We start from the raw sequence: 25,350 nt of genomic DNA, 5'->3' as shown, positions 1-25,350 counted from the left end.
TGTCCCTCATAAAAAGCTCCCTAAATTTGAAGCGAATGGTCTAAAAATATCTATCATCTTCTCTTTTCTTTCTTTCTCCTTCACTCAAATCATTAAGCACCTGTACCAGGTACTAGGCTGGGTACCAGGGCTACAGATGAACAAAATGTAACTCCTGCCCTCATGACACATGTAATATGAGGGAAATTACAGGCTTCCAGGAGAGGAGATATGAGTGGGTCAGATTTGAACTGGGGAATCATATGGCAAGAAGAAGAGCATGAGAAGGCCTTAACTTGGGAAACTACTTTGTGTAGCAGAGAAAGAAGGTGCTACGTGGCCAGGGTGGGCAAGGTGGGGGAAGGACAAAGAGGTTACAGTATTCATGACCTTGTTGAAAATTTAAGAACAACAGAAAAGATCTGAAGACTTACACATTAGATGTGTCATGAGCAGATTCCATTTTTAAAGAAATCTCTTGGGCCACAGTGTGGAGACCAGATTGGAGAAGAAAAACAGGGGGAGACAACCAACCCTTGTAGTTATTAATACTTCATGCCAGACATGATGGTGGCTTGACATAAAATAATGGTAGTGAACGTGGAAAAACACAGACAGATTTGATATACATTCGGAAAGTAAAATAATCAAGATTATTTGGTGGTGGAGCGAATACATGGGATGGAAGTAGAGGGTGTTATAAGGATAGGAGTGGTGGTGGCTCTTCCACGTTCAGAGACTGGGGAGATCAAGAGTTCACCTTCAGCTTTTCTCGATGCCTACCAGCATGCTCAAGGAGAGAGCACAGGTACGTGGATCTCACTATTGAAGCCTGGCGTTCAGAAAAATTAAACTTAATCACGTTGGTCATTAACATCTGTAGAAGCAGTACGGCATAGGGGAGAGTTTAGGCTTTGGATCCAGAGGCCTGGGAGGCAGAACCAAAGAGATCATGAATCCCCAGAGGAGGACTTTGAGCTAGCCTAGGAACTGCTTTATGTTTTTAATGGTTTTCCGGTTCCAATCCATGAGTGTCCACATAATAGCAAACTTGACTGTATGGTTGACTTGGTTTACATCTTGAAACCAAAAGAAATAAACATAAAGCATTGCCATTTGGCTCTGCTCAGATGACTGACTGACTGGAGGCTGGATGAGGAGGTTAAGCTCAAAGGGATCAATAATCAAAGCAAACAGTAGCTCTGTCTTTCTCTGGAGACTTCTTTATATATTTTACTTTTTCACTCTAGTTGCTTGGCACCCTAGTTAATGATTTCTATGGGATTAAACCCTATGATAAATAGTATTGATTCTAGCAACAATCAGCTCTGTAACAATTCCTGCACCAATGTGCTCAGATGTCATCAGCAGAGCCAGTGAGTTCTATCTATGAAATCTACCTTTCCTTTTAGCGTGAAGCAATAAGCAAAATTCTCAGAATATTACCTCGGCACCAAAAGGTATCCATACTATACAAAGAAAATCATTACATCTTTTCAACTTGTATATACACCTTGCTTTTCCCTGTGCCAGCCTGGGAGATATTCTCTCCCTCCACCGAAGGACAGTACAGCTTCATACCAAAGTCACATTTGAAAAAGAGTATCTTAATATAAATTGCTAAATTGGCCATGGTTAGTAAAACATGTTTCTTTAACACAGAGGATCATTTTCCTTCTATTTTAACCCCTGATTGGGCAAACTCACGCTGCCTTCTGCCTCATCACTTATAAGACCTACACTCTGAGAAATTGCTTTATATTTTCTACATGGTAAATTCTTTACAGTGCATTACAACTTAACCACTTTTAAGAGGCAACATATATCTATATTTATGTATCTATATCTATGTTTATGTCCAGGCTATATTTATCTACCTGTGTTTATAAATAGATATATATATTACTTTTATAGTATAAACATATAAATATACTGTTTGTTTGTTAATTACAGTCAAACAAGTTGAAGATTAGTTTATGCTCAAGTCAAAAGCCCAAGTGTCATCCAGCTGGTAAGTAGCATTTCTAAGACTTGAATCTTAGGGTACGTGATCTCCCACCTGAGCTCTTGACAACAAAACGTGATATTTTCTCAATTACTCTTATCTGTGTAAGATTTTACAATATTCATGGCATCCTATGTCTCAATGAAATTAAAGATTTGAATTAACTACCAATATCTGAAAGACCACCCTCAAAAAAGCTTTCATGCATGATCTTTGGCGTTTCGAGACATATGTAGCTGAGTCTCCAAAGATAGAATCATCTTCTCAGACTAAATGCAACTACTGAGAATTATAGCCACTTGTCTACTTGCAGTGAAATGTCTTTAAAAATGATCAGTTCTCCCAGATATTCAGTTCATGTTTCAACTGTAAATTATTTAGAAAAGGTATCACCTATGCAGTTCTAATAAATCCTATGGACTGTTTCTTATGATATCATATTTATATGAGAATGTGAAAAATCCCCATCTTCTTCTTTTGAGCCTAAATAAAATATAGCAAAGCTGCTGAAAACTTACATGAAAGCACTGGAATTATGTTTCCAAAAAAAGTCAGGAAATATTCAAATAGAGTTTTTTTGGGATTTTTTTGTACGTGAGTGAAACTGATGAAGAGCCTAACTTATATTTGTGAGCCAGTGGGGATGCCAAACCAATGGTATAAAAGGTTTCAACTAGGTGTCTACTTATTTTAAGGTGAAAACCATACCACTCACTGTATGCGTATTGTTTTAATGCACCTGTCTTCCTTAATGAGCTCTGAGTAATAAAAAGAGAATTATTCTAGGTATTTCATGTGGAATTATATAATGTAATGAACAGGGTTTGCAAATGGTTTCTCTTCTACCCAGGAGATGAAGTGTGTAATTCACTAAAATCCTGGATATTGACAGTTCCTATATCTGGACTGAACAGCCTTAGCTACGAATGAAAATTTCATAGAAATATAGCCGAGTTTCAAATCGTTGTTCTCAGAAGAAGTTGGGAGAGGGAGAAGACAGTATTTTTACTTGTATTTGCTTCTTACCTTAGGAGGACATGTTAAGAATGGTTTGACTTTTTCTGTATTATGTAAAACACCAGAAATATGCCTAAAGGGCATTGTTCATTTTACCTGACACACAGTGATTTCAGCTTCTTCTTGGGAGTCACCCTCCTTCACTCAGTCATGATCTTTATGTCCCAAAACAAGCATATTGAAATGCCTTAAAAGTCCTTCCTTATAGCACCCAGGAGAATACTGTCCAGTTAAGTTCTAAAGGGCTTCATCTTCAAAAGCTTATTCTAGGGACATGGTGAGCAAGGTGTTTATTATTCACATAATCTTTAGATCTTAGGGTGTTTGACAAAGTGAAAAGTGTTAGGAGATAAACCATTTCTCAGATAAATCCGCTAGCAAATCTCAAATATCAGTTCCTGTTAAGTCAACCTTGTAATTCTATCTTGCAGTTCTTTCTAATAAGAAATTGTATACATCATGGAAATGTAAATTAATTTTCAAAAATCTGGGATTCTTTGAGAGCGGTATATACATGTATTTGTGGAAATGAACTCTGTGTATTATCTTGTATTCACTTTTGTAAATTCTGTCTTATACTAACATCCTCAGAGACAAAGGAGACTTCAACACTTGGACAATACTTGGGAGACTTAAGCAAGTAGAAGATGGTATATTCTAGAATCCAAGATACCAAGGCCCTTTTATTTTGTTCCCAAGAGGAGCTGATAAGCCTAACTTTCCTTATGACTAAATTTAGCATGGTATTCCCTCCTCAGACAATTCGGGCCTAAAGTCATTAGACGGAAGTGAGCAAGGTTAAGTGTCCAGGAGGGGTTCAGGGGACGAGAGGTACAAGGGTGACCAGAGATCAGATATCAGAGATAAGGTGGGGTCTTCATTAGCAAGTCTGGGATGGGCTGGAGGAGGAAGCCTGGCCTAGTGTGTCGGAGTCCTAGCAGGGTAGGGAGGGCTACCTAGTGTGGGGAGTTACAGCCCAGGAGGGGTTCAGAGGGCATCCATGTGGAAGATGGTCTATCACAGGGGTGTCTGAACCCGAGCAGAGAGAAGTTGTCATCCACATGGGAAAGCAGCTTGGCTGGGCCTATTCTAGGTGACGAAGGCATCTGCGCAGGGGGCGAATGCAGTGAGGTGGTGTTTGGGGGCACAGTGCTCAGTACGAGGCACAGGGACGTGGACAGGGAAAGGAGAGGTGGTGGGGTTTCAGCAGGTGATGGTGGCAATCCTACCTCGGTTACACACACAGAGTGAGCAAATACGTAAATACTTCAAAGGCCATGAAAGCAGGGTTCGCATTGTCAGAGAATGCAGAAACCAAAATGCCGCAGAAACCAAAATGCCACAGACACTGAGCAGGTGCCGCTGAATCCCTTTTATGGGAGGGTCATGAGGAAGCACTTGAAAAGCTCTGATATCTGATTACTCGAGTCAGTGAAACTATACTGCTAGCTGACAGGTGAGTCTCAGATGAGTCCTCAGATTTTCCTGAGACCTAGTGAGTAATTATGTAACACAGACCCAAAGGAACGGATTAAAGGCCCAATTCACCCACCTGGAAACTGAGGAGCCTTAAACCTGATAAAGGCGGGAACAGGCGATCCTTCTCCTCTGTAGGGTACAGGAGAGCAAGTTACTCTGTCTCACGGGAGTGGCCCAGGAAAAGGAGGAACAGGTAATACAGCTAACAAGAACCAACGAATTAATATGCTGAACTGGGATACAACGTTTACATGTTTTGTCTCAATTCCCACGGCAACTCATTATGGGTATTGGGAATATGGATACTGTAAGACTATTTTGCAAATGAACAGCGTAAAGGTTCAAATCTAAATACACTGCTAGTTGGGACCTTGAGCAAACATATTACAGGGTAAAAGATCTTAGTCTGATTTTGAGCCCATGTTTTTAGCCTTTTTACTTCTTCCCTAACAAGAAAGAATAGTCGTCTCCCAGGAATGGTAGCCTCTCTGATGTGGCACCATTCCCAACCTTCCATAAGTATGTTACAATAAATACTACCTTATCAGTATACAGTAGCATTGCATATTCTAAGGAAAAAACAGTGAAGAAATGTTTATGGCTATAAGATAATCAAGTGTTTTCTAAGGTAATGAGTTATGACTTTTATTCCAATATGAAAACTAACACACTTTATAAGAAAGGTGAGTTTAATTGTTGTTTCTCTTACTTCTACCGGCTTTCACTCATGGTGCCTTATTTCCTTATGTGTGTATCGATTTTTAACTGCTTTCTGCTCATTTCGTTTGTACACTTACGTACGAAACTTCTTTGAGCCATCAGACGCAGGTGGGTACCTCCTGGGAGGATTCTGTCATCTGGTCCTGCCACAGGTCTTAAATGTACTCCTACATGAGAAACACATATCCAAATTTCTGGCTTGAAGTGTTTTGGGACTGACCACATAGTATGAACTTATGTTGCAGACTTGTTCAAATATCAGCTTCTGGTTATAGGCAATTTCCCTATTTTCATGTGAATTCACAGTTCCTTCTAATTCACCTTTAGATGGAGAGTATAGCACTTTTGAGTTCCAGCTATAAGAAAAGAGGATTCCTGCTTTGGTTTTCTCACTTTGGCGCAGCCTTAGGATTTTTTTTTTTTTTTCTTCCATAGTAGCACCTTCCCCAGTCCTGTGAAATACCAAAAAATGGTACTCGGTAAAACTGCGATTCCCACGTGCCCTCAAGGTGAAAGCGGGCTGCAGTGTTCCAATTATTCTCAGGCTCTTGCCTTCATTTTGCTATTGCTCTAAATTCTTTACTTTCTTTCTTTCTTTTTTTTTTTTTTTTTTTTGCGGTACGCAGGCCTCTCACTGTTGTGGCCTCTCCCGTTGCGGAGCACAGGCTCCGGACGCGCAGGCTCAGCGGCCATGGCTCACGGGCCCAGCTGCTCCGCGGCATGTGGGATCTTTGCGGACCAGGGCACGAACCCGTGTCCCCTGCATCGGCAGGCAGACTCTCAATCACTGCGCCACCAGGGAAGCCCGAATTTCTTTACTTTCTTGTTACACTACATATGCATCTCTTTTCTTTTCCATTTTGTTTAGTGTTTTCAGAAGAAAGATTGGTGCTAAATCCTTATCTGCTAATATATTACTAGAAATGGAACCATAGGGTAAGTTTTTCATTATCCATTCAGTTATTTAAACTTTAGAGTTCAATGATATGCCTTGCTAAAATTCATCTGGGGAAAAACTATTATAGATGACATGCATTATCTCATAACTAAATTTAAAGAAGAAATTTAACCTATCTTAATCTTCCCCTTGTTAATGGATCTTCTTTTTATTGAAGCTCAGTAATTTTCTTTCTATATTTTAAGCGATAATGATTTATTGACAGGCTCACACGGAGACTTGCATTCTATGCCAGTTTCTATACTAAAAAACTGTATCACTTGGTAAGTGACAATCTCTCTGGACTACAGTTGCAAGAAGTTAGTAACCTCAAAAGGAAAGTTTTGTATTTCCTATAGTACTTAATCATGGATAAGAATAATACATGTACGTAAAGATTAAGTCACAAAGAGGCTGTTCTGGGACTAAAATCTCATTTGTAACCATAAGATCCTTGAGTGTGTTGACTTTAAATCAATGCATAATTTCATAGCAGACAACTCTCTACTTATAATTCTGGTGTCACCTGCTCTCACAAGACCTGATCTAAAGTTGCTAATGCTTATTACATTAAAACTTACCAATGCCACTTGGAAAAATTAAACTATGTTAATTAAAATATGCAATATTTAATACGGTGTTTCAAATTATTACAGATACTTGACAAACATACAAGGGGTTCAACGACTTGTCTTTTGGAATTCAGTGAATGAAGCTGCTTCTTTTCATTTTATGTATAATCTTGCACTCCACAAAGGAAACACATTGGAATGCAACAAAAGTAACCCCACAGTTTATTTTTATTTCTACTTATTTTGTATGAAATATAGGTTTCTAACAATTACATAGCCAAATCCTCTTGTTTCAGTCCTGATAAATATAAGAAGCAAATTTCCTCTTGTTTAGTTAAGTCCTGATAGAAACTAGAAGGGGTGACGCTTAGTAAATGCACAAATGTTTGCTTGTAAACTTTATATAAAATTTGGCTCAGGGACTTCCCTGGTGGCGCAGTGGTTAAGAATCCACCTGCCAACACAGGGGACACAGGTTCGAGCCCTGGTCCGGGAAGATCCCACATGCCACAGAGCACCTAAGCCCGTGAGCCACAGATACTGAGCCTGCGCTCTAGAGCCCGCGAGCCACAACTACTGAAGCCCGCATGCCTAGAGCCTGTGCTCCACAACAAGAGAAGCCACCGCAATGAGAAGCCCACACACCGCAAGGAACAGTAGTAGCCCCTGCTCGCCACAACTAGAGAAAGCCTGAGTGCAGCAACAAAGACCAAACGCAGCCAAAAAAAAAAAAAAAAAAGTTGGTTCAGTCACGATGCTCCATTGATTACTTAACATACAGGTTGTGTCATAAAACCAATCATATAAAAAAAATGTTTTGAGAATAATAGTGTTGCCTGGCACAGTGTCTGGCACCTAAGAGCATTAGTATTTAGTAAAACGTGTGGAGTAAATCAATCACTGAATGAATAAAATGTATAATAGATTTGTATATTTAAAATAGTTCTATAAATATCTAATAGCACATTATCCTTAATCCTATTAACTTATCTAATAGCTGGTCTAGGTTAATAGCTTTTAGCTCTGTGGATGGACTAGAGACGGTCCTTGTGCTTTTGGAAATTATGTGTAAAATTATGATTTAAAGGACTAAATGGATTGTTCCCTCCTGGGGAAAGGACCACTGCTCTCAAAAGATCCTTCAAGTGTCTGAGATGAATAAAGGTTAAATATCAATATCTTAAACAAAGGTGGATCCATTATTTGGGATCAAGGTATTTCTCTAATCAACACAATGCTCTTTTACTAGAACACCAAGAAAAAAATACTCTGATGTAGCCAAGTCTCGGGATTTTAAAAGAACAAAAGCAGTATTAGGCTTAATCATTGTACTTCCTGTCATAAAATCTCGCAAGAGTGTAAACTCCACAAAGGCAGGATTTTTTTTTTTTTTTGCTTTGTTCACTGGATGTGTTTCCCAGCACCTAGAGTGGCACCTAGCTTACAAAAGGTGGTCAAATTCTGTTGAGCAAATGAGTTAAAATTCAAATAAATGTTGCTTTCTTTTTTTAAAAAAAGAGATAGACACTAGTTATATTTCAACAATTAAGTGATCTATGATTGTAAATATTAATAAACTCGAAGTACAGGATGTATCCTCAAAAACACCAAGTTATATACATTTTAAATATTATATAAGATTTATTTTATGTGCTCAGATTTTGGAAAGCCCTTAGTTATTAACTTCAGAAACACCTGAAGCTACTGTTTAAATGACCTACCATAATTTCTGAAAACCTTCCTAGTGTATGGTAAAAATAAAAAAGGAAGAATTTGGCCAAGTGAATCCCTATTTGTAATATGTGTGATGTTATCTTCAGGTTTGAAATCAAAACTTAACCTTCTGGTTTGCGTAGCTTCCAAAAGAAACAGGCTTAATTTTATTTAGATCAGGAATCAGCAATCTTTTTTTTCTGTAAAGGGCCAGATGATATTTTCAACTTTGAGGGCGACGTGGTCTTTGCTGCAACTTCTCAACTCTGCCATTGTAGTATGAAAGCCTCCAAAGGCAATAAGTAAACGCACAGGAATGGATGTGTTCCAGTAAAACTTTATTTACAAAAACAAGCTGTGGGCCAGATTTCACCTAATGGTCCTGTTCGCTGAGGCTTGTTTTAGATCACTTTTTAGGATCCAACGCTAGTTCCTAGTCCCCTAAGCCAGACAGCGTTTACGTGAATTCTATAACCTCGTGCAAACTCATACAAATTGGAGATCTCACACAGACTTTTAATTTTTAAAGGCACACAACTGTCAAATGATGAGTTAAACACTGTCCTAGGTCAAATGAAAGGCATCTTGAATACAACTGGTCCCCACGGATAGACTCCCATCGGAGAGACGTTATTTTATAAAGAGAAAATGGTACATTAAGTTACTCTTCATTAAATGAAAAAACAAAAGCTACTCAGGAACTATTAAAAGCATGTGGAGATTGAGTGAAAAGAGAAATAATGAGGTATGGCAGCAAAAAGAACCATGTCAGTGCATTTTATTGATCATTAACCTTATGATATAGGAGGCATTTGAAAACAACAGAGAAGTGTGTTATTGGTTTGGCATGAAACCTCTAATGATGCATGAGAATATATGCTCAAAAATGTCAAAGGTCACCAGAATCACATATTGGCAGATAAAATGTTTTTGATATTGTGTTATACAGAAGTAAAAGGGCAACAAGCTACTTCTATTGTAATGCTGGCTGGGGAAATTTTGTGGTATTCAGTAAAGTTAAAACTGAATGTAGTACAATATAATCTTGGCCTCCTTTCTATACACCATCAGATAAAACTATTGCTAAAATATCAACGTTATGGATGTATTTCTTATCAAGTATGCATTAAAGATGTCAAGGATTGACCAAATTTTTTATATTAATGGTGGTTCAACAATTTGCCAGTGTAGACTTTTTGCTAAAAATTGGAGAACCAACTCCCCTATAGACGGAGACAGTCTTAGGCATATAAAGCTCTTCCTCCCATTTTACTCATTCTGTGATTTCAAATGTCTAAAATATTTCTGAGTGGTATCTTAGTTATTGAAATATTAGGATAAATTTGATCAAACCTATTGTTTTCTAGAAAAAAAGGGTCTAAAAAAAACTTAGCAGGGATCTGAAAAATCTTTAAAGTTTTGTAGGACTGCATATTTTTTATACATCTCCAAATAAACATTAGTATGCTAAAAAAAGAAAATCCTACCATACTCAGAGCACTGTGCATACAGGACCACATCTGAATTTTTTTAAGCTGCTTTATTTGGAAAATAATTCAACACTACCTTTCAAAATAAACTCGATTTACAAAGTTAAGCTTTGCAGGTGTGTTAATTTGATAAAAATAAACTTCAGACCAAAAGTATGAACTTGGCATAAGGGTAGGACGGATTTCTTGATGTTTGTTGACAATGATCTACAATCTACCTAAAGAGAAAACAACATTTATAACATGTGGTATAAATGCGAGGACCCAGTACACATTAAAAGAAAAATATCCTCATGTATTCTCCTGCAGAGACTGTTTTAAAGATCTAAAATGAGACGGCCTATGAGTTTTACTTCGGGTGATCAAGCAAAAGCAAAACAAAAACAAGAAGTAAGAAGTCATCCTTTATTTCTAGTTTCCCATATCCTCCCCTATTGAATCCACTACTACTAATATTGATCTTGCCCCCAGAATCTCACAAGTGTTCCCATTCTTCTCAATCACCGTTCCTTTTGCTACTCCAGCCCAGGCACCAGACGTTCTCATTGTCACAATCACACTAACTTCCAAACTGGCCTCCCCACTGTAATCCATTTAATGCACAGTGGCCAGTTTGATTTTTTTAAACAACTATTTAGATCATGCCACTCTTCTGCTTAAACATTAAATTGCTTCCCATTTTACTGCCTATGAAATCCAACTTTCTTATCATGACCTAGAAGTCAACAAGATGTTTTCCACTTCATCTGATACCATTTTCTCTTCTCCAGACTCTGTTCTTGCCTCAAAGCCTTTGACTTAATGATTTCTGTTTGGAAAGATAATATTTGTGAAACCAAGTCCCCCTAAAACCGAGTGCCTCTGCCCAGTTTATGATAAACCTGTCTATCCCAAACATTATTCCCTTTCTTGTCCAACACCTTTTCCCCTCCAGATTGAGAGGTATAAAAGAAAATGGGGGATTGAAACCAAGCAGGGTACTGTGGGGTCCTCCTGGGTACAAAAGCGTCTCCATGTCCCCTGTTTCTTATCTGTTGGAAAAACACTTCAGCCTCCTAAACCACCCCTGAGTGCCAAAGGGCAGATTCAGACACAAATTCGGGAAAGGAGGGAATACGGAAGCAAAGGAGAAGCAGTCAAGAAATAATAATGCAGTGATAAAGCAGGGTCCTCGCTCCTCCTCAAGGGATACACATAATCTGGTACAGATCTATGAGCTCTTCTATAGGAATTAAGGCCCCCGCCCCACCCAGGTGGAGCTTGGTAACTTCAGGCTGAGCAAAATCACTGGACCCTAGACTGCGTGGAACCAGAAGGCTGATGACTAGATTCCTGGAACACCACCCTGTTACCTCCCCACCACCGAATCAGGAAGGTCACATGCCCTGCAGTCCTCCCCCTAAATTTTGCCTATAAAAACTTTTCCCCCCAAACCATAGGGAAGTTTGGCCTTTTTGAGCATGAGCTGCCCTTTCTTCTTGCTTGGCCTTTACAATAAACCGTTTCCCTTCCAACTCCGACATTTTGCTTTCTTTGGCCGCACTGTAACCGGGCACATAAACTTGGGTTCGACAACAGTCTGAACTCCTTTTACGGAGAGAAAACTCTCATCCTTTAGCTCTTGGCTGAAATCTCCTCCTTCCCCTAACTTCTCATTCTTTAAGGCCCCCTTTCCTACCAGTGCCATTATTAGTTCTCTCACTTTATTTTCTTCACAGTCTGTAGCTATTCAGTTCATTTTTTGATCACTTGTCTAATGCCTATTACTGCTTACAAAATGCAGGCTCAATGAGAACAGAAGTATTACTTTTCTTGCTAACTGCTATATCCCAGTGCCTAGGATGAAGGCCCACTCAGAATAGTGTGAAATAACATTTCTATTTTATGGACCCTATTGCTTTTCTTGCTAACTGCTGTATTCCAGTGCCTAGGATGAAGGCCCACTCAGAATAGTGTGAAATAACATTTCTATTTTATGGCAAGACAAGAAAAATTTAAACATAAATTCTTCTCTGCCCTTTGGCCTCCTCTCTCCCCCTTACTGTGCACTGTGTATCTGCATTATGCGTCAACCAAACCTCCCCCATCAGCAGGAATACCTTGTCACCCATAAAGAACAATGTTCTTCCAGCATCAAGACAACTCCTTAAAGAGATAACATTCCTTCTTGATCTTGTAAGGGGTCATGTGACCCACCAGGTTGACACTTAGATCTGGATTATGTAAACTGTCAATAATACATCATTTGATGTACAGCCCTCTACCTCAAAAAATCTTACATAACTGTGCCTTGATTTCTAACTGGTGGAACAGTTCTCAGAGCTTTCTGAGATGTTCTTCTGGGGTTATAATCCTCAAATTTTGCTCAAATAAAATTTTCCATTTCTTAGACTGATTTTTTGTTTACAATAGATAATCAGACATTAATTACTGAATGAGACACACGTTACAGATGAAAGTTCTGCAGATCCAAGGATAAAATAATGACAATATATGTAAAGCACATGCACACAACACTAGATGTTTTATAATTAAAGCCTCAAGTCCTTATTAGGGATTTCTTGAAAATGTCGTAATTATAAATGGAGATTAAATGTAGAGACAAGGGAGGGAAAATATTATAGTAATAAAATTTCAAAAACCCTTTCTTTGTTTATGCTGAAAAAGCACAACACAGCTTAAGAACAGAATGATTTTGTTTACGTTACTGACTTTCTGTCCCCACATTCAACAGGAGCCTGATCTGAAGCACTCCTCTATCAAAATGTCAGGTCTCAGTAAATGACAGCTATCGATATTTAGTGCACTCCTAACAATACCAGACTATGCACCATGTTTTATGTGTATTCTATGTTAATCATTTCAACAACTTTATTGAGATGCTATGACCATTATTCTCATTTTGCAGATTAGGAAATCTTGAATCTCTTATCTCAACAGGCCATAGAAATAAGAATATTTCAGCAAGTCGTCTGCTAGGCTTACAGAAAAAAAAAACACTGCAGATTTTACTGCTGTGCTTAATCATTTATGAATCTTGGTTTCACTTCTGTCTCTTGCTGGAGAATGGACAGACTGTGGAATGTTCACTTAATTAAGAGAAAAGACATTTCGTGTCTTTTCCCATGATTCATGCAGAAGTGTCAGTTATTAGAGACAGGCATAGGAAGCAACAGGACTGAGAGGATTACATCTGACTGCGAGATGGGAGAGAAGGCACCAGAACTCTCATTTATTAATTTATTTCATTAATTATTTGATTTACTGATTGTCTACCAATTACCAAGCAGAATGCCTCTATGCCAGAGATACAAAGACAGATAAAACACATTCCCTGCCCTAGACTCAGTTACTGTCTTTTGAGTGGAGAGACCAGCAAACCAATGATAAAAATATGCCGTGATAACTTCTTTAATAGATGGTATTTATAGAACACTTTGCAAGAGTTAACTATATACCTAACTTCTGAGTAAATGAAACAGTGCAAAACCAATCAGTGTCAGATGCTTTTATGAGACAGTAGGGAAACACTGAAAGCACAATTCATCAAATAAATAATTAATTATACACATCTTAGTATATAGATACATAACTGAAAAAAGTTTTCAGAAGGAAACAGAAAAACCCATATGACCGTAAAACAAGAAAATTTAGTTTCTTAATGTTTGACTATTTACAAACCTATCCCACTCCACCAAATCATATCATATTGTTATTTATTTTAGACATAAAGCTGTCAGATTAATGCATGCTCTCATGCAAAACTTCATCTTTGATTGTCTGAAGTTAATTCCTAAGTGCCACTGCCTGACAGATGGTTTCAACTTTTCTATTCTTACAATAAATAGACAAGTTTACCCTTTTCAGGAAAACTATCTAAATTTGATTTCCAATAATTCTTAAGGATAAAATTAGTGTCTAGACGACAAAGCTATAAAACATCCAGCATATCTATGCAATGTATTTGACAGTCGATTGTCTCGTAAACCAAGTGATATTTTTACACTGACAACTCAAAGTTAAAGCATCTTTTCAAATTAACATTGCTAGGAGTATAAACACATTATTTTAAACACAGATACCTGACAAAGGCATTTCCATTCCTGGAATATTTATTTTTATTTAAGACTTTTACAGTTTATTTCCTTTCTTACCCTATAGTCAAATACATTTCTCTGCTTTGACATTCATATAACACTAACTATTATACACTCCCATAGTTAAAAACTTTGTTTAAATTTCATTATAATTTCTATGTTCAGTTTTCAATATTCTCTTTTCTTTTTCAAGTATGCTTGTTTTACATTATTCCAGATTTTTAGAGATTAAAGTTTAAAAAGTTAAGGAATATAGGGGCTTCCCCGGTGGCTCAGTGGATGGGACATTGAGCTCCCAATGCAGGGGGCCCAGGTTTGATCCCTGGTCAGTGAACTAGATCCCACATGCATGCCGCAACTAAGGAGCCCATGTGCTGCAACTAAGGAGGTGGCAAGCTGAAACTAAGAACCCCTGGAGCCACAACTAAGGAGCCTGCCTGTCACAACTAAAACCCAGAACAACCAAATTAAATAAATTTTTTTTTAAAAAGGAATATAAAGAATATGCCTATTTTATAATGTATACATGATCTATATATACCATACATATTACACAATTATATTATATTTTATATATATTCTTTAGAAAAAAGAAAAATGAAACAGAAAGATATATATACAACACCAAGATTTTACGAAATACAGCTTTCCCTCAGGCTCTAGCTAGTAACCTTAATTTGACTTCAGGGCCTCCTCCCAAGCAAGCATTTCAGAAACTCCTTTGACCACTTCTGATTAATCACCCAATCTCTCCCTAAGTAACTCCTCCATTCGTAGCCCCCGTCCTTCACCTACATATGCAAATTAGTCCTGTGCTTTATTGTATTATTCAAATTCTGAGCCCCTCCTTGTCCTGTTTTATTTGGCTCCAAGAATGATTGAAGATTAGAAAAGGTAAACTTTCCACTTATATCCTCAAACATTTGTCTATGTGAATCAATGAAGAAAACCTACATTTGAAGTCCAACTTGCTGGCTCTAAGGACTGGGGAGAACGAAGTACTGATATTTTGTCCCTTAAGATTCTTGCATGGATTAGCGTTATTTCACCCACTGTCATGCCTATGGGCCCATAAAAGAAAACACGCTCAGGCCACCCCTGAGAAGACAACGCTATGGTAACTGAATCTGAAACAGAAATCTGAGATGAGGCCTGAGGACACCAGAGTCCACATTTTTGAGTGTGGAGCTCAACCCCCAAGTGAGACTTGCAAACTGTACTTCAAAAAAAAAAAAAATTAGGGGGCTTCCCTGGTGGCGCAGTGGTTGAGAGTCCGCCTGTCGATGCAGGGGACAAAGGATCGTGCCCCAGTCCGGGAAGATACATGCCGCGGAGCGGCTAGGCCCGTGAGCCATGGCCACTGAGCCTGCGTGTCCAGAGCCTGTGCTCCGCAACGGGAGAGGCCACAACAGTGAGAGGCCCATGTACCGCAAAAAAAAAAAAAAATTAAATTAATAATTTAAAAAGCCCAGCATGGGGCAAAACAGGTTTTATGAGTCAAACCCCTGACTCATGCTAAAAAAGCATAAGAAATTTATGGGTGAGGAAATAGAGAAAGATTTTTAAAAATTAATTACTTAATTTTACTGAAGTATAGAAGACTTACAATATAAGTTTCAGGTATACATAATAACGCAATATTTATATAGAATACACTCCATACAAAGTTATTAAAAGATTTTTGATGAGGCTTTTGGGTCTTTTTATCACAAACACTCATTTCCCTGAATTGGGAAGAGAATGATTTCTTCCTCTTTATTTCAGTTTGAGAGGCTTCAAGGAGATCACTTTGTGTGTCATCTGTATTTTGAGGACACACTGGATTGATATGTGTGTGACTGAGTAGGACCCTATGGTGCCTTCCCAGGACAGAGCCCTCCCACTATGTCCTCTGCTTGCCTCTTATTTGTAGAAAAGCTGTAGTCTCCCAGGCCCCCTGAGTCACAAAAGCATGGCTGAAGAATTAATGACTGAAAAGCAATCTTGAGAAAGAAAAATGGAGCTAGAGGAATCAGGCTCCCAGACTTCAGACTATACTACAAAGCTACAGCAATCAAGACAGTATGGTACTGGCACAAAAACAGAAATATAGATCAATGGAACAAGATAGAAAACCCAGAGATAAACCCACGCACATATGGTCACCTTATTTTTGATAAAGGAAGCAAGAATATACAATGGAGAAAAGACAGCCTCTTCAATAAGTGGTGCTGGGAAAACTGGACAACTACATGTAAAAGAATGAAATTAGAACACTCCCTAACACCATACACAAAAATAAACTCAAAATGGATTAAAGACCTAAATGTAAGGCCAGACACTATAAAACTCTTAGAGGAAAACATAGGCAGAACACTCTATGATGTAAATCACAGCAAGATCCTTTTTGACCCACCTCCTAGAGAAATGGAAATAAAAACAAAAATAAACAAATGGGACTTAATGAAACTTAAAAGCTTTTACACAGCAAAGGAAACCATAAACAAGACCAAAAGACAACCCTCAGAATGGGAGAAAATATTTGCAAATGAAGCAACTGACAAAGGATTAATCTCCAAAATTTACAAGCAGCTCATGCAGCTGAATATCAAAAAAACAAAAAACCCAGTCCAAAAATGGGCAAAAGGCCTAAACAGACATTTCTCCAAAGAAGATATACAGATCGCCAACAAACACATGAAAGGATGCTCAACATCACTAATCATTAGAGAAATGCAAATCAAAACTACAATGAGGTATCACTTCACACCAGTCAGAATGGCCATCATCAAAAAATCTACAAACAATAAATGCTGGAGAGTGTGGAGAAAAGGGAATGCTCTTGCACTGTTGGTGGGAATGTAAATTGATACAGCCACTATGGAGAACAGTATGGAGGTTCCTTAAAAAACTAAAAATAGAACTACCATACAACCCAGCAATCCCACTACCGGGCATATACCCTGAGAAAACCATAATTCAAAAAGAAGCATGTATCACAATGTTCATTGCAGCTCTATTTACAATAGCTAGGACATGGAAGCAACCTAAGTGTCCATCAACAGATGAATGGATAAAGAAGATGTGGCAATATATACAATGGAATATTACTCAGCCATAAAAAGAAATGAGATTGAGTTAGTTGTAGTGAGGTGGATGGACCTAGAGTCTGTCATACAGAGTGAAGTCAGAAAGAGAAAAACAAATACCGTATGCTAACACATATATATGGAATCTAAAAAAAAAAAAAAAAAAAGGTTCTGAAGAACCTAGGGTCAGGACAGGAATAAAGACGCAGATGGAGGTCAGTTCGGTGCTTTGTGACCACCTAGAGGGGTGGGATAGGGAGTGTGGGAGGGACATGCAAGAGGGAGGAGATATGGGGATATATGTATATGTATAGCTGATTCACTTTGTTATAAAGCAGAAACTAACACATCATTGTAAAGCAATTATACTCCAATAAAGATGCTAAAATTATAAAAAAAAAAGAATTAATGATTGAAAGGGTGTGAACATGTAGTGACAAAAACAGCAGTTGGGCCAGGAGAACTGGTAAGAATTTAAACAGTAAATCAGCCATACGTCAACCACAGAATCTTTAGCTCCTCCCTGAAGTACACAGATAACTGTATCGGATGCACAGTCCCTGAGTTGTTTTTCAGATGCCAACGCCCCCACCCAATGGAAGAAGTTAACTGCTTGATGACCATGAGCACATAGCCCCCAGAGTGGAGCCTGAGGATTGATAATGTTAACCCCTGTGACACCACCCTTGTTACCTCACCATCAACCAATCAGAGACTTGTGCAGAGCGGACCACATAACCTGTGACTTCCCTCCCTCATTTTGCCTTTAAAAATGCTTCCCTGAAATCTGCTGCAGCTTTTGGGTTTTTAGAGCATGAGCTGCCTGGACTCCTTGTGTGGCGCCTGTAATAAACGCTGCACTTTCCTCCACCACAGCCCTGTGTTAGTAGATTAGCTTTACCACATGAGGGCAGATGGACCCAAGTTTAGTTCGGTAACATGTTTCCCATACAGAACTATATGAAGGACAAGCTGTCCAGCCTGCCTTCCTGAGTTGGAATATACAACATGATGGCAACAGTTAACAACGCCATTTGATGTATATGAATGTTGTTAAGAGAGAAAATCCTGAGTTCTCACTGTAAGAAAAACATTTTTTATTTGATTTTTATCTATATGAGATAATGAATGTTAACAAAACGTGCAGGCATCATTTCATGATATATGTAAGTCAAACCGTTATGCTGTACACCTTAAACTTACACAGTACTATACATCAATTATATCTCAATAAAAGTGGAAAAAAACATAAAACAAGGTGATAAGACAAAAAGCCCCATGAGGCTTGCTTGTTTGCCGTAACTTTACAACAGAGTTACACCACTTTGTTTTTTATATATACCTAAGCAAATTATATGTTTTTTATATATACCTAAGCAAATTATAAAGTATGCAATACATTATTTTATTTAAGGTGAATATGTTAACAGAAATAGCATGGATAAGGCTAAATAAATCTTTGAGCACAACTCCTAATCTCAATACTGCCACTTCATTCCGTAAGTAACCACTATTCCTGATTTAGTGCCTTCTCTTCCAGACCTATGGTTTTATACATGAACGTATAACAATGAAAAATATCATTTAAATGTTCACATAATTAGAACCATTCATTTTTTCATCTTATATTTGCCTGTAACACCCAAAAACCTGTGTGGGAGGAGGTCATCAAGAAGACTCGACCGCCAGTTGAACTACAGGCTGGACCCAGGCCATTGGAGGCTTCCCATCCCACCTCCACTGTCTTGGGATGTGTGTTCAGCTTGCGTTCTTTGCTCCTAGAAACTGCACCAAGGAAACAGCCTTGAAATAGGACTGGGTATGTTACTAAACCCAGTTAGGGGCTCTATATAGACATTTCACCTTTGGCTGGTGAGTATGGAGATCTACTCGTCTTGCAGCCACACAAGACAAAGCTTCTTCTAAGTAAGCTCTCTTGCTTATTAAACCTGCCACCTAGCAATCTGGAAGGGTCTGCCTTTTTCTTTGGTCTCTCTTGCCCTCTGCTTACTGGGGGTCGGGAGCGGGGAGGCTGTTTCCTTTTACACCCAGGAAGCTCCTGAGGAGGTTGTGAAGCAACAACCTGTCTTGCATATTTTTTACTTGCAGATTTCTTTTTAAGTACTGCATGCTAATCCACAGCATCTATCTATCATATCGTATTTAATTTGTCTCCTGTGGACATTTAAATTGTTGTTAACATTTGTTTTTCTTTCACAGACAACAGTGAATATCCTTCTTATACTACTAAGAAAGCATTTTGATGTAAATCTCAGTTTATAAATTCTTAAGGCCAAAAGGCTGTGCTTTAATCAGATTCATTCTTTCATAGATCTTAATCATGATGTCTGACTTTACTTTACACATCGTCTTATTAAGAAATGTTTTAGTCTTGCCTCAGATATTTTTTACTCATTTGTACTTTAGAACGTTGGATACCACATCTGATGGTTCATTTTAATCAGCTCATTAGACAAAAATCTGTGGATTCCTTGACTTAGCCTCAAAGACTCTGATTCAAGACAGCTGGGCAGGAACCCAATTCTGATACTTTGGTTTAAAAACCTCTAATACAGAAAGAAGACCTGAAAACAAACTCCTCCGCCTTCTATGAAGCTTTACTTAAAGATAATTCTCAGGATAAATTATTTCCATGTATACTCCATGCTCTGCCATGGCAGCAGTATCTAGAGAGTAACCTCTGATGTCCTAATACAGAAAATTGTGGGACTTGCTGGCAGTTCTAAACACCAAGATCATCTATAAATCACAAACAGCTGTGCACAGGGTCTATTTCAGCCTAGGAAACACAGGATTTTCAAGGAAGAGTCAAGAAAAGAATCTGTAGTAGATGCTGATAGAAAAGCACTCAAAGGTTTTCTATCTCAAGTTTAGTGGCTGAAAAGCTTCCTGGAATTTTTCTGCTGTTGGAAAAGTGACTCCTCTTTTATTAAGTGACAAGTGATCTCACATTTGTCCAAGAAAAAAAAAAATCCAGATCAATATGTTTAATTAAGGCACTTTTCGCCTTAAAAATCACAACGTCATGATTAAACTCTGTTTTCATGTTAGAGTCTTACTCAAATTCTCAAAAACATGTTATAAATAAGAATGAGCCCGAAGGTATTCCAGGATGTCACGCATGTTTTACTCATAAAAATGTGAAGGTATCTAAGAGTCAAGTTTTTCCATTATCTGTATAGAAAGGCTTTAAAACAACTGAAACACTCAGATGGGAATATGCTATCTGAGAAGAGGAGAAAACAATATTTTTGATGCAATTTTTTTTCTCTTAAAAATACCATTTAGTTTTAAGGAAAATAATTGAAATCGAACACTTAAGGATGCAGAAACCTAAAATTCTTTACCTATGACCATGTGGGGAAATTGTTCTGAATCAGTAAAGGAAAGAAGGCTTTTTCTTTTTTTTTATTTATTTATTTTTTTGCGGTACGCGGGCCTCTCACTCTTGTGGCCTCTCCCGTTGCGGAGCACAGGCTCCGGACGCGCAGGCCCAGCGGCCATGGCTCACGGGCCCAGCCGCTCCGCGGTATGTGGGATCCTCCCGGACCCAGCCGCCCCGCGGCATGTGGGATCCTCCCAGACCGGGGGCACAAACCCGTGTCCCCAGCATCGGCAGGCGGGCTCTCAACCACTGCGCCACCAGGGAAGCCCGGCTTTCTCTTTTTGACCTCCCTTTTAAGCCCAAGAAAAAACAGTGGGCGTCTCCTTTCAATATGGCGTTTTCTGTGTCAGTTTTCACCTTGAGCAATAAGCAAGTCTACACATGCGGTCAAAGAAAATGATAAACAGAATGAAATTTCAAGTATTAAGAAAAATTAGCGCTAGCCTTCTCATTCCTGCAATATTGGAGATGGGAGAAATGTTGAAACTGATTCTAAGTTCGGAGCCGTGAGGGCTTCCTTCCTCACGTAGCGCAATAACCCCATTCTGTGTATTATTTCATTTATTTATCACGCACTAGAGGCAGGCATATCCCACCTCCGTTTTATGGGTGAGGAAAGGGATTTAGAGCGCTCAGGCACTTTGCTCAAAAGCCCCAAGCAAGTGAGAGGCAGATTCAGGCATTACAGGCTATCTGATTCCAAAGCACACCATCGTCATCTTTCCCCAAATCCTCCTCTACCATCCCTTCTAAAATACAATTTAAGTGTACCTACCAAGCCTGGATGCTCAGCTCACAGCTTGCATCATTTCCTTCCACCGGCTTGTTGCTTAGATCTGGAAGCTCTTCCCCCAGGCAAACCACCGTCTGCTGCCAAGTCCCTTCCGGTTGCCTAGGAGCATTCCGCGTCCCCACTTCTCTCCTGAGCAGCTGGGGCTCATCTACCTTCACAACACCTGTAGCCACTAGCTGCCTTTTCAACAACACAGGCTGTCAGCTGAAAGCTATCCAAAGAACTTAAGTCTCTGGCTAGAAGTATGGGTACGTGCCGTTTTAAAGAAAACTCTCTTTGAAGGTATTGAACGACCTTTCAGTGAAAGGTGAATGTCCCTGAACACAAGCAAAATGTTTTCAATTAGCATTACATTGGAAAATATACCTAGCGCTTACTCTACCCCTTGCCTTTTCTTTAAACTGAAATCTTGGCCTAGATTTATCGTTTTCTCTCTCTTTGAGATCATTTCATTACTACATAAGGAACCTCCCGAGCTATGGCAGGAGGCAACTAGAATTTTTTGCCCCCCATTCTGTGTTCCTTAGCGTCTCCTCTTTTAGAAGCGGAAAAACCCAAGGAGAGAATGGCTTTCTTTCCTACATAAAGGGCCTAGTCAGGTGTTGCAAATTTAGACAAACGTGCTTAATTTCGCAAGTAAGAAAGCTTTTTTTTTCCACATGGTAGCAGTAGCCAGAGAAATCTCCTTTGGCACTTCCAGGGCCAGCAGGACTTTGTCACTCACGGGCAGTGGTCCTGGCAGATGAAGGTAACCCGCTCTAGTAAGAACACTAAACTAAGTACCGTTCTCAAAATGCGGCTTCTGGACACTCTTCCCATGATTTCCGTTTTTCTTTTCTTCTTTACTGGAGTATAATTGCTTTACAGTGTTGTGTTAGTTTCTGCTTTACAACAATCAGCTATACATATACATATATCCCCATATCCCCTTCCTCTTGCATCTCCCTCCCTCCCACCCCTCTGCTTTGGTCACAAAGCAACGAGCTGATCTCCCTGTGCTATGCGGCTGCTTCCCACTAGCTATCTGTTTTACATTTGGTAGTGTATATATGTGCATGCCACTCTCTCACTTCATCCCAGCTTACCCTTCCCCCTCCCCATGTCCTCAAGTCCATTCTTTACATCTGCATCTTTATTCCTGTCCTGCCCCTAGGTTCTTCAGCACCTTTTTTTTTTTTGATTCCATATATATGTGTTAGCATACGGTATTTGTTTTTCTCTTTCTGACTTACTTCACTCTGTATGACAGTCCCATGATTTCCTTTTGCTCAACACATTCCCCTCTCCCAAGCCTCTCTAAAAACTCTCAGCCCCTCATGTTCTTCAGTCTAACATCTAGAACCTTCTCTGTAGCCAAACGAGCTCTACCAGGCCAAGGGACCCAGTTTTCAACTTAATTACCATAATTCGTGAGGAACAAGTATGAGGTCATGAATAGGCCTTATTGACTAAGGCAGAAGCAGTGAAGCTTTTAGTCTGAGATTTAACATCTTTCTGAATAACATTCTCTGAATAGTATTACTGGCTTTGACTGTGGCAACATTTTGAGCTATCTGCCATTTGGATCTTGTTTTGAGAGAATAAGGATTGCAACCAGCAGAGGCTGAGTGCCTGACATGTGCCCAGTATTTTGCTAAAAGCTCTATAAACATTACCTTAGTTCTCACAACTACTTGAGCATATATTCTACAATATCGTTCTCATCCTCAAATTACTCTGTAGTCCTTTCCTTTGCTTTATAACTTGCATGTAACCTCCTGGAGACGAGACATCTTGTCCCAAGACCAGTATCTGAAACTCTGGAAGAATTAATGAACTACCCTTTGAGGTTTAATACTGTCATCCTGTGTATTTTCAAGTAACCCTTGAAGAATAATTGAGCATTTAAAACCCAATAATCAGGTCAGTGCCGGGTGCCGGCCATTCCTGGAGCTCTCCCCCGCGGTCGCGGCACAGGCCGAACAACCAAACAGAAAAGTTTCATAAACAGCAGGCGGAGGGGCTGGAGGTGGCGGCCGGGCCCGAGCGAGCAGGAGTTCGGTGGCCTCACCTGTCCTCATTCACCAGCGGCGACCGGCGGCAGCGGGCAGCGCGTCAGGCGGAGAGAGCCGCCGCCAGCCCAAGCAACAGCAGGAAAGACAACCTGACATAGGGAAGTGGGGACTGCTCTACAGAGAAAGAACTACAAAGCATCCTCAGTGCAGTAGGAACCCTAATCCAAAGTCCCTATACTTTCATCAGAGTGCGCAACAGAGGAACATAGCTCAAGAAACTAACCACAGCCAAGTGCCTATACTTTGTTCCACTGGCTGCGGATTTTATGGAAACCCTCGTACAAATGGCATGTGTTCAATGTGTTATAAAGAACATCTTCAGAGACAGAATAGTAGTAATGGTAGAATAAGCCCACCTGCACCTTCCGTCAGTAGTCTGAGTCTTTACCAGTTCAGGGCACAGATGGCAGTGTCCCAGAAGCTCAGCTGGCATTAGACTCTACACCTTCGTCTATGCAGCCAAGCCCTGTATCAGATCAGTCACTCTTATCAGACTCTGTAGCATCTTCCCAAGTGGACAGCACATCTGTGAACAAAGCAATACCTGCAAAAGAAGACCTGCAAGCTTCAGGATCAGAAACCGCACAGCAGTCATCTGAAGAGGAAAGCAAGTCTCTTGAAAAACCAAAACAAAGAAAGAATCGCTGTTTCATGTGCAGGAAGAAAGTGGGACTTACGGGGTTTGAATGCTGGTGTGGAAATGTTTACTGTGGTGTACACCGTTACTCAGATGTACACAATTGCTCTTACAATTACAAAGCTGATGCTGAGAAAATCAGAAAAGAAAATCCAGTAGTTGGTGGTGAAAAGATCCAGATTTGAACTCCTGCTGGAATACAAAATCCTTTGACCATCTGCAAACTAAAAATTGACTTGAGGTTTTTTTTCCCTAGTCATTGGGAATGTAGAGCAATGTTTCTTGCATAGACCTTTTAATCATGCATGTTATCAGGAGAATAGATGTTTGTTTCTGTTTTGAAAATGACTCTGAACATTTATTTACATTGCAGTCTCTGTGGCTGAAAAGACTTAAGTAAACTTTACAAGTATTATCCTTTTAAGATCATTTTAATTTTAGTTGAGCGCAGAGGGCTTTTATAACAAATGTGGAGAAATTTTTGGAGGGCTGTGATTTTTCCAGTATTAAACATGCGTGCGTTAATCTTGCAGTTTATTTTCTCATTGTGTATGTATATATAGGTTTTCTCTGCAGCACAATTTCTCTTCTGATAATGCCCTTTAGGGTACAACTAGTTATCAGTAACCAAATGTATCTTAATCATTATGGCCGCTTCTGCTTTTCATTAACAAAGGTTATACATATGTTAGCATATAGTTTCTTTGCACCCACTATTGATGTCTGAATCATTTGTCACAGGAGAGTGTCTGCTGATGAGATTCTAAGTTTGTGTGTTTTTAAACTTTTTTGAGCGAGGGAAGGAAAACCTCTATGCATTTCATCGCTGACTGCAGCTTTCTTTCAGATTACGTTCATTGGTCTGTTTGTATACAATATGAAAAGTGATCTGGAGTAACTGTGCTGTATTTATGTTTATCCGCCATTCTTTAATTAAATAAAAAGGAAAACCATAATGTTCCCTTGTAAAAACAAAACAAACCCCAATAATAATATTATTATTAACTTATTAGACTTTCTGATTGAGTACCCATTAGCCAAACTATGATAAAAAGCTTTCTATGGTTAGATCATGTCCTCTTACCATGACAATCCTCCAAGGCAGGTCCTTCCTTCCATTGATGTCTTTTTAGAGGTAAGCATTGTGTCTTAGAAAGATTAACCTGCTTGTCCAAGATCACACAGTTATTTAGGGACATGGCTAGGGTTCCAACCCAGATCTATGACTGGGAACAAATGCTCTTAACCACTATGCTATACTGTTTCATCCCAATTTGGTCAACTTTCCCAACATAGATGATCTACTGCTTATCATTATTTCAAACACATTTTAAAATACCTCCTAGTCTCCTAATCATCATATCTTAATATCTTCAGGGGTCA

The 25,350-nt window shown here is 39.1% G+C and overlaps 1 pseudogene; it reads left to right on the top strand.

Annotated features, from left to right (window-relative positions):
• The first annotated feature begins 660 nt into the window (after positions 1-660).
• Positions 661-24,557, top strand: LOC132527726 (AN1-type zinc finger protein 6-like; annotated as a pseudogene).
• The last annotated feature ends 793 nt before the right edge of the window (positions 24,558-25,350 follow it).

This window comes from Lagenorhynchus albirostris, chromosome 10, assembly GCF_949774975.1.
Source record: "Lagenorhynchus albirostris chromosome 10, mLagAlb1.1, whole genome shotgun sequence".
NCBI lineage: Eukaryota > Metazoa > Chordata > Mammalia > Artiodactyla > Delphinidae > Lagenorhynchus > Lagenorhynchus albirostris.
The sequence above is the reverse complement of the archived record's forward strand: the minus strand, read 5'-3'. Positions and strand labels throughout refer to the sequence as shown.